Genomic DNA, 10991 nt, shown 5'->3' on the forward strand with positions numbered 1-10991 from the left:
TGCAGGTGAATGTTTAAAATATGTGTTTGCTAATTTGGTGCCGCCCACTGTGTGTGGCCGTATGAATTGAATTCTAGTAAGAATTACTGTGGAGGGCTTTTTCTTGTATTTTATTTGACAGTTCCTTCCTGAACCTTTGCACTTCCAGAGCTGTCAGAACCATGACTGGGAACTGGCGCCATGATCCTTCATTCACAAGTTCTGGGGGGATTTGCCCTCTATACTGTACACCCCACCCTCACCAGCTAAGTGACAGTCGTCCGCTGGGGTCCATCCACCACTGCTCCAACTGGAACCATGCGATTATGGGCGCCGAAATCCAGCCACCAGGTGTGACAGGGACTGCCTCCTCCCTGGTGCTGTGAACGCTACCTCCACATTCCAGCTGACCTGCGGAGTTTTTATTTTTTATTGAGCTCACCTGGCGGGAGTCCCATGCAGACTCTGGAGATGAGAAGGTTTGACAAAAAGTTCCACAGTGTAGTTTTTCTCCAGTTCTCTGGTCTCATGATGATCTTACCTCCTAATCTGTAACTAAAATAAAGCACATCGTGAATCTGCCGCCTAAGTTCTAGCCACATAATAAGTTAGCTGGCTACAATTTAGCTGAATGAGTTAGGAGCATTTCAGGGGCATAACTGGGAGGAATTTTACTAGCTGGATAAGTTATCTGACTAACTCTGTTTGGCCAACAGACAAGTTAGCCGGTTAAATGTATCCAGATTACTATGAAATAGCTGGATATATTCAGCAGTGTGGCCAAGCTGAATATATGGGCTAAGTTAGCTGGATACGTTTATCTGGCTAAACAGCCAAGCCGCACAGCAGCTAAATATGGACCTCTTAGGGGTTAATATATTTCAGTTTCAGAGGACAAAATGGAGCTATTTTAAATGGGATTGCCAATTTTAAAACAAAACCTTTAACATACTCAGGAGGGGCAGCACTGTAAACCACTCATTTTGGGCTTTAAAACATCATTTATACTTATGTTTTGTAAGTCAACTAGTGGCCAAGTCACTAACAGATTTTATAATTTGCAGCCAAGCCTGCCTACAGTGATGGTTGAGCCCACTGCGACAGAATGCGGCCGGTGTCTCATGCTGAGCAGCCTTCGTCCACATCCCCGTAGCCCGGGCACTGTGATGCTTGCTGTGGCAGCAGGCAAACTCCCTTGGAGCCTCAACCACCACCATAGTGCCGAGCCATAGATCCTGCTTGATCTCTGGCTTGCTCTTCACTTCTCTGTGGCCTTGGATTCTCCTGGGCTTGTCCCAAGGCTTTCTTGAATTCTGCTACTGCTTCTGCCCCCTCCGCTGGGAGGCTGTGCCATGCGTGCAACCATCCATTCTGGGAAGCAATATTTCCTGATCGTACTCCTGGGCATACCCGCTCTATCATGGCTTCTTGTGCTGGAACTTCCTTTCCACTCAAAAAAATAAATAAATAAACATTTTCAACATGAGGACAAATTTTGCTTCATGTATCCAATTCAATTGTAAGCTCTTTGGGGAAGGATCATGTGGTGCTTGTATCTAATTTATCGGAAGTGCTCTGCTTTAGGGAGCTAGGTAAATGCCTAAATTAAAAAACAAAACAAAACAGGTTTATTCCTTTATTAATTCTTTTCTTCAAGAGCTGTAATGTGGCTTCTACACTTGTGGTTCCCTATATTGTGTTTGTTAAACTGGCAATATTAACTGTTATTAAAATAACTGTATTATAGCGCTGCTTCCAAGGATTTGAACTGCTCTCAATTCAAATCTTGCACTGCTGACAGATCTAATTCAATCAAACACTGCTGCTCTTTTTCAGCAGAAATATCTCAGTTGCTTCAAAGCAGCCTCTGATCAAAACCCTAATCAGCATGTCTCAAGTTAAAACGAAAGTCACTTTTTCTGCAAACTTTGGAGGTGTGCAAAAACTGTGACAGAGTCAATCTCTGGGTGAGAACCAACTCCTCACCCTTACCACCCCAAGCTGGGCCAAATATCTTTTATTTGCAGTGTGAGGAGAAAGCGTTGTGGATTAAATACACTCCCCATAATTCTGCTCTTTACAGGGCTCAGGAACTGTAGAGAATTGAATCTTTCATGCTGTCTTCAGACAATATAACAAAGGGTGAGTGTTATCTGGCTGCGGTTTCCAAGGAAGTAGAGATAAGTGAGTCTTGGTGGGTTTTTTTGTTGGGGTTTTTTTAAATTTAAAATACTTTGCAAAGTATTCTGCAAGTTCCTTCACAAGAAAAGCACTGAAAGAGGATATGTAGAGCCAGGACTAACTCGTCTGATGTTTATAAACTCACGTCAGGCGGGCACCATGCCTTTAGGTTGCAGGTGGAAGAGTTCTGTCCTGCCTACAGCTTGTCCATAAAGAACCTGATCAAAGCGTGTAACTTCCTTTCAGGCCGATTCAGTAAAGTCCGCGGGAGAGCAGGCAAACGCCCGCTCTCCTGGCACGCGCACAGGCCACTCGCCTGTGCGCGTGATACAGTATTTAAATGAGGCCCGGCAGTAGAAACGGGCAAAAGGAGGCGCTAGGGACACTAGCGCGTCCCTAGCGCCTCCTTTTTGACAGGAGCAGCGGCTGTCAGCGGGTTTGACAGCCGACGCTCAATTTTGCCAGAGTCGGTTCTCGAGCCCGCTGACAGCCACGAGCTCGGAAACCGGACGCCGGCAAAATTGAGCATCCGGTTTTCGACCCGACAGCCGCCGGCTGATTTCCAATTTTTTTTTAAACTTTTTTTACTCTTCGGGACCTCCGACTTAATATGGCCATGATATTAAGTCGGAGGGTGCACAGAAAAGCAGTTTTTACTGCTTTTCTGTGCACTTTCCAGGTGCCAGAAGAAATTAGCGCCTACCTTTGGGTAGGCGCTAATTTCTAAAAGTAAAATGTGCGGCTTGGCTGCACATTTTACTTTCTGAACCGCACGCGAATACCTAATAGGGCCCTCAACATGCTGAGGGCGCTTTTAGGTTCGGCGGGTTGGACGGGCGTTTTCCGCCCCTTACTGAATAAGCGGTAAGGGAAAACGCGCGTCCAATAGCAGGTTAATAGTGCGCTCCGTCGGAGTGCACTGTACTGTATCGGCCCATTTGTCTGCTACCCTGAGCTGTCAGGAGTTTTGCTCGAAGACTGATCTGTGTACAGCATCACTGTTGTGTTCAACCGCTTCTTGGCCCTTTGATTAAGACCTCTAAGGGGGTAGATTTTCCAAACACTAGGCCCCCGTAGCGCCATGGGAAAAGGTGGAGTTATTGCCCGCGGTGCTGCCGGCGATAATGTAGAAAACATTATCGCCCGCAGCGCTGCCGGGACATGACTCCGCCCAGACTCCGCCCACACCCCACCCCCTTCCCCTAATTTGCATCGTACGGCCGCGATGAGGCTGGTATCACATGTAATATTGCACATCAAGGTTTGATGAATGACCTGGTTAGCTGGCTAAGTTACCCAGCAACTGAATATCGGAGTCAGCCAGTTAAATTAGCCGGCTAACTCGATTCCTTCCAGTTACTCCCCTGGAACACCCCCTAACTTATCTGGCTAAATTCTAGCCCTCTAACTTATTAGGCTAGTTAGAATTTAGCTGAATAAGTGCCCATATCTTCATTTAAATGCTTTTGAATATGGATCTCCCTGTGTTCAATATCTTTGAGTGATGGCAAAGAGGAAGGGGGAAACTAAAATATCCTTAATGGTATCGGTGGCAGGCCTGGCCCAGCTAGCCAGCTGCCCCAGCCATGTAGAAAGGGGGACCAAGAGAGTGAACACAATAATAATGATATTCATTTGACAAGCACCATGGAAGAAAAGTAATTTTTTTTTTCATTTCAGACTCATTAAAGGTCCCAGCATAGCAGCTCTTTCAGGTCCTGAAGATACCAGGTTTCAGCACTAATCCTGCAGAGGATTTGGTGATGACAGGAGAGAGACACCCAAGCAGCGAGGTACAAATAAGTGTCCAGAACTCAAACCAGGCAGATTTTAGCTTGCTTCAGTTTTGATTGGATTTTCAGATTTTCCCCAGCTCTGTTGGGGGACATATATCAGGTTTTTACCAGCTGGTTTGGAGAGAACTCAAAATAAATGTGAATAATTTGAAGTAGATACAAAACATTTGCCTTCTATTTGCCTGATCTTTTTCAAATCAATTTCAGATCTCTTTTCAAAATGGTTTGATGAACCAATTTAACCAAACTTTCAAAATTTTCCAGGTTCCGCGAACTGTTAGTTTTGAAGATATTAAAAAATCTGCTGTAAATAAGAACTTTACATGGAGTGAAATGGCTGAAATCAGAACATTGTGGCTTCATCCTCTAAGCCATGAAAGTTTGCTACCAATATACAGGTGAATTTTCAAAGGAGTTATAAATGTAAATGCAACATTCTATTGTAGCAATTTTCAAAAGCCCACTTAAGTAAAGTGCATTTATACATGCAAAACCCAGTTTTAAGTGTGTAAATATTTTTGAAAATTAGGATCTTAAAAATGAGTTTTACCTGTGTAAATGCACTTTACCCAAGTTGCTTGACTTTTGAAAATTGCTACCATATATGCTATTGAATTGCCCATAGATTTTACTCATGTTAAGTGCATTTTACGTGCGTAAATGGCCTTTGAAAATAGCTAGGATAGTATGTTGCATTTACATGCATAACTCCTTTGAAAATTCACCTGTATGCATATAAATGCTTTTGAAAATCAGGGTCTAAGGCTGCAAAGGGAGATTAGAGGCTAACACTGACAGACACACTTTGATTTTCTTTTGGTGACCATTGTCCATCAAGTAGATGCAGGCCAAAGATTTTTGGTTTATTTTGTTTTTTTAATTTCATTCTTTTGTGTGTGTGTGTATGTGTATGTGTGTGGGGGGGTGTTTTTCTTTTTTGGAAGTTTGTTCATGGTGCGTGTATTGGCACTCACAAAAAGTACTTCTGTGTGCACAGCTTTGAAGCACACAAATTGCCCATTGATGCGCACAGCTTCTGATGTGCGCACACATTCAGTACTTCCAGAAACAAATACAAATGAAAGTAATGATTTGGTCCATTTCATTTGGAACAAACCAAAAATAGGCTTTTTCTTTCTGAAAAATGATTTTGTTTCAAATGAATGCACATCCCTATTGTTCAGACCTAGGAGAGAAACAGACAGGCTCCTAGGTTGTAACAGAAAGTGGTTCTGTGCCAGAGATGTGGCCTGAACAAAAGACAAGGTGGCACTTCTCCAATGCGCAGCAAGGCAACCTGTATATACCATTCCAAAGAATGAAAACTCAAAACTTATTCAATACAAGCACTCAATTAAAAAAAAAAAAAAAAAGAAGCACATTCTCTTAAGCGCTATTGGTAGTGGATCGCTATGATTGAGTTGAGACTCTCAGAAGGTTTACTGAGGCTATATGTGTTGAGCATAAACTAATTAGTTAATATACTAAGCGGTTCCACATTACAAAAAATTATTTGTGGTCGGACAGCCATATATAGAAGATTGAGTGATCGTATTGAATAAATCTCTCAAATGCAGCCACCAATGGATTTTTCTTTTTCTTTTCAGTCACCATGGAAGAAGGAGTAGGCTAAAGTTAACTGAATATATTAGGAAAAAGTTACCAATGAGGCCACTAGCATAAGCTCAATCAGCTCAAGGCCGTACTCTGACGCCACAGGGGGAGAAAAATGATTGTGAGAACTCCAGACTAGGAACAGGGGAGACTTTCTAAAGGATGAAGATTCTCTGCCAGAGAACAGACTGGAACTTCTGTGGAAAGCAAAGCTGAAGCTGGGATTGGCTGATACTACTGAACCACACAATATTCTTACCACGGTGAGAAGTCTGGAAGCAAATCCGTGGCACGCGTGGACTATACTGAAAAGACTAAGAGAAGATTGATGAGCTGGAAAAACAGCGGGTGACTGCAAACTGTGAGTAACGTTTTAATTAAGGATAATGATTTATCAAGAAGGAAAACTGAGAATATGGGAAATAATTTAGAAATGAGAAAATCTCCAGCTGATAAAGCTCCCTAAAACTGGTAGTGTTACAGGAATGAATCTTTTCAAGAGGTACTTAACTGAAGTGTTTCATGTCCATAAAGTAAGGTGGCTGCTGTGTCTGCCCACTTGAATGCACTCAAATAAAGATCAATAAATAAAAAAAAAAAAAAAGATTATGATACCATTTTATTGGACTAAGAAGATGATACCATTTATCCGGATAAGTAGCACTATTTAAGACTTACTTAGCCAGATAGGTAGTGCTTTTTCAAGACAAAGCTGCCACTTGACCAGATAAATCAGAACTTATCCAGCTAACTTCAGTAACTGTTCATACAGATTCTTTCCATACAGGTGAATGCTGCAGTGCAGAATTATGCATATTTTATGCCCGTGCGTATATAATACACAGGGGTTATAAAATACGAGGGTAGATCTGCATGCAGGTATTTACGTGCACATACGGGCATGCACGTGAGCACAGGTCTTTTAAAATTATTCTCCTGTCAGGGAGTGTAAACTGAATGCTCACAGGACTTCAGGCTTACTGGGTTCAGTTGATTACAAAGGTTTAGGCAGCTCTGGCCAACCTGTATGTGTCAATGAATCTCTAAGTTTGGGATCTCCTCGGAGTTGTTTGCTGACAAGGGTTTGACTGGGGGGGGGGAGACCATGTCTGGCCCTTTCAGTGATTTGAAATTCTGGGCAAGTGGGGAGGAAGGCAGTAGGGGTGTTGGGGGGTAGCAGATGGAATGTCGGTAATAATATTTCTAGATTTCTCTAAAGTTGGCCACCCTACCACCCCCCCAGCAGGCTTGCCCCCTGCCTCCCCCTTCCCCAATATCTGCCCATCTGGGGAACTGGGGGGGGGGGGGCAGGAAGGGTGGATGAATGGCAGGAGGGTGTCACTCCTGCTGCCTCTCTACTGTCTCCCCCTTTCTTGCCCCTTTCCCCCTTCTTCCTCTCTCATCTCTTGCAATGTGCCAGATTCATGGCATGAGCAAAACAACCCCCTCTGGAGATCCTAATCCAAGAAGAGACGCTCCCCTTGGTATCTGGGTTATAATAATGAGGATTTCTGCACTCTGCGCCTCCAAAGCCTCATTCTTAGTGGACAATGTGAGTACAACCAGCTCTGAAGAGATGGTGGCACAGTTGAGAGCTCCAGGAACCACCATCCTTACCTGGCCTTTCCCTGGCAGCCCCGCAGAACCCGCTGCCTTCCTCCCCGTGGCATGCACTGTCCTCCACAGCAGCCAAAAACCTTCTTATGGCTGTGCTGCAGCCTCTCCCCTGGTCTTTGGCCCAAGTGGCTTCTCCTGCGCAAGCAACACCAATGCCAGATATGCACAATACAGCCATTCAGTGGTGGCCCTGCAGCCGCATGCCTTGCCCGCGCTGCTCACTTGCATTTCTGACTTCAAATACCTGAGCTTGGAGTAACAGCAGAATACGCTGCTGTCACTACCACTGCAGGACAGATTGAACTCCTGCCACTGCTGCCAGGGGCCAGGTGAAATTCAGCCAATGGCTGCATCCAGCCCTTGGGTCATAGTCTGGGGACCCTCCTGCTCTAAGTGAACAGAAGCTGACACAACGTCTACATGGTACAAAGTTAAATAGAACATCTTTCTGCAATTGTTATTTCTCGTCAGCCTATTGTGTTCTCATCTCCCTTTAAGTACATGCGTCTTACACTGGAGCACTGGAAGCCCAATGCATGCAAATCTATCTTGTGCATATTCATTGTGGCAACCCTGAAGACCCAACTGGTTAGGTGTGCCTCCAGGAGAGGGTTGGGAAACACTGTGCCATAGCTCCTTCTAGAACTTTCAATCCTGGCTCCAAAATCTAGCCACTAGGTGTCGCTATTACACAATGACTATGACTTCCTATCCCCAGCCCTGACTGGCACACGGAACAGAAGACATGCACTATGAATTGAACCCAGGCCTGACGCAGGGCAGTGAGAAGCATTGTCGGTGCATCACCAGTGGTCGCTTGCCCTCTATTTTGCTTCTTATTGGTGAGTATTATACTGTATTCTTTGGGCCACTTGATTGAGATATAATATCTTTGCCATACGATTTGGAAAATTAGAGACATTTAATGTTGCTAAAACATTTAAATTGAACTGACTTTCCATTGATAGGGTGTTTTGAAATGGCTAAAACATTGGATTCTGATCTGACAGTTCAGCCTTGAATATGATGGAACCCATGCCACGAGGGTTCTGTTAGATGACAAAAAAAGGGTAGGAAATATTATATTCTGAATTGTGCAAATTGTTCAATTCCCCACCAGGTCTTTCTGCAGAAGGCTACTAAACTTTCCAGATTATTAAACTCTTCTTCCAAGACCTTTATTATTTGCATCTGAAAACTAAAATTCAGAATCTTTAAAATATAATAATTACACACAGGCATGTTCCTCATTCCAGAGCAGGTCTAATGTTATCCAAATTATCCATTCTGTCTTAAGAATTGCAAGCATTTGGACAGCATTGAGCGCCCAGGACCGATGCATCCTTCTAGATCTGGCAGGACCATTCATAGCTGGGGAACAGGAGCGAGGCCCATACAATGCTTCCTTTTGTACAGCTGTCCTTCTCCAGAGACAAAGTCTATGGCATCCCATCACGGGCTAGAAATCAGCTGGTTCGGACACCCCATGGCGTGCCATTCTTGTGCAGCACGAAACAGCAAGGAGCCAAATTTCCATATCGCTCTGTTGGCTGATGGGATCAGGAAATTTGCAACAGAATGGACATTTCAAGCCCAGATAGCATGGGAAAAGCGATGCCGAGATGCCAGAGATAACAAACACAAATCCGTGAGCTCGGAGACTTTGTTATAGCCCAGTGGTTGAAATGTCACAACCTTGGGCCTCCTCACATTACACCTAGGGCTGGACGTGCTGTGAAATGCTGAGAAACTTTTGCCTAGTGTATTTTACATCAAAATGGCACTCCTTTCTTCCTCTGAACTTAAATTTAACAAAAAAAAAATAAATATATATATGAAGAGGAAAGCTGGTCAGTTGGGATAAGTTAAAGATCCGCGCCCCTTGATAAGAATCACAAGCCGATGGGGAAAACAAATGTGTGCGGCTACAGTTTCCAAGCAAAGCAAGCACAAATCATTCACCTGCAACAGCAGACGGCAAAACGAATAACGTTACTTAGTACTGAGTGGTCAGTTCACACCGCAAACCATCTATATGTCTTCATTGTCACAACTAGCAAATCAGGAGGATAAACATGGTCTCCCAGACTGTTTATAATAATCAAAATACATTTTAATTGACAAAAAAAATATATAATTGCGCAATATCATTTTATGCAGCATCATTATGTCACTTTTATACTTCACATAAAATATTACCTACGGGATAATTTTCAAAGGAGTTTCGCACGTAAATGTGACATACTATTGTAGCAATTTTCAAAAGCCCATTTACGTGTGCAAATCTATTGACAATTCAATGGCACGTACTGTAGCAATTCTCAAAAGCCAACTTACATGTGTAAAGTTAATTTTTAACTTTAAGAATGTAAGCCCTTTTGTAAATTACCCCCATAAAGAATAACTGAGCTAAAAATGTAAGCAACCATTGGCCTTCAAAATTGCAGTGTCAGATACCTTACAGTTACAGAAATCCCATAACATATCTGTTTGTATGTGACAGGTAATATAAAGCATTTATATACTGTAGATTAGCATATTAACATAGTAATTGTGATGGCAGCAGGCCACCATCAGTCTGCCAGGACGGATCTGGTTGGTATCTGTAAAGCTGTAAGCTTATCGTACCAGCCCAGTTACTCACAGCCGGTGCTGTGACGTTGCAAACTGCTGCCTCTATGCTGTGGCTCTTTACAGCGCACCATAGCATAAGCCTGATTGTTGCAGGGCGCTGGGCGGGACTGGATTTACCTTATGGGCACCCCTAGGCCGCAGGGGTCGTGGGATCTCTCAGGACGCACCACGGTAAAAGGAGCATCCCGTTAGCCATTGGGTGGGGGGAGCTCAGTCTTAGCAGCCGTCTCCCATTGGACCCTCCCCCTTTAAAGCTGCTAGGGGGCAATTCTACAATACTTCAGTTTCACCGCCTTGCTCGTGTGTCTTTAAGGGGGCAGGACTCATGGGGATGTAGCTGCTAAGGCTGAGTGGTGCTTAAGAGAGAGGCCCTCTCCACCGGGAGGTTACCTCTTTCACCGTGGCACCTCTAGGCAGGGGCCTACACAACCGAGTGGGAAATCCAAGCCTGGGGAAGGATTACGTTTACTTATCAGTGTTACTGGTCCTGTGCACAAGTCTTCACCATCAGAATATTCACGTGCGCAAATAAAAAAATTAAATCTTTTAAAACTTTACATGCTCAAGAACAGGGGTGGGCACTTCCGGTCCTCGAGGGCCACAAACCAGTCTGGTTTTCAGGATATCCCTAATGAATATGCATGAGAGAGATTTGCATGCACTCTGCCTTAGTTGTATGCAAATCTATGTCATGCATATTCATTAGGATATCCTGAAACCTCGACAGGTTTGTGGCCCTCGAGGACTGGAATTGCCCACCCCTGCTCAAGAACATGCCGTGGTTACGAGTACTAACCAATGGCAAAATAACTTTTAAAATGCTTGATGACATCAAAACGTGCTCTCGCCTTTCAAGATTTCAACTGGCCAGATTCTATATGAGAAAGGAAAAAAAAATTTTACATTTTGGGGGGTAATCAAGAGCACCCACAAAGTAGAAGCTGAGTGTCACTGGGTGCTCTGTTGTCCGTGGCAGGAATCTGAATGGAATTTGAAGAATGGTCTCAAAATGTATTGGGGCACGGGAATACTTTCAGCTTAAGCTGCCAAGTGACCCAGTTCCAAGGTGAGAGGCTTCTGGTCCGTTTTGTTCATTGAATTTACAGCCCCAATGCATTGCGGTATTTGTAATCCCTGCTTCCACCATGTGAAATCAGAGCTCTGGCTGCC

General features: G+C 43.9%; 1 long non-coding RNA gene across 2 annotated transcripts; it reads left to right on the forward strand.

The window, feature by feature from the left end:
- The first annotated feature begins 1993 nt into the window (after window positions 1–1993).
- On the forward strand, window positions 1994–8023 carry LOC115075461. 2 transcript variants are annotated; one of them, XR_003852523.1, is made up of 4 exons: window positions 1994–2121; window positions 3841–3953; window positions 5564–5931; window positions 7906–8023. It is a non-coding gene; the product is annotated as an uncharacterized LOC115075461 (long non-coding RNA). The 2 variants fall into 2 exon arrangements; XR_003852522.1 differs by lacking the exon at window positions 7906–8023 and having other exon boundaries at window positions 5564–6176.
- The last annotated feature ends 2968 nt before the right edge of the window (window positions 8024–10991 follow it).

The sequence above is a fragment of the Rhinatrema bivittatum genome, chromosome 13, assembly GCF_901001135.1.
Source record: "Rhinatrema bivittatum chromosome 13, aRhiBiv1.1, whole genome shotgun sequence".
Taxonomy (NCBI): domain Eukaryota; kingdom Metazoa; phylum Chordata; class Amphibia; order Gymnophiona; family Rhinatrematidae; genus Rhinatrema; species Rhinatrema bivittatum.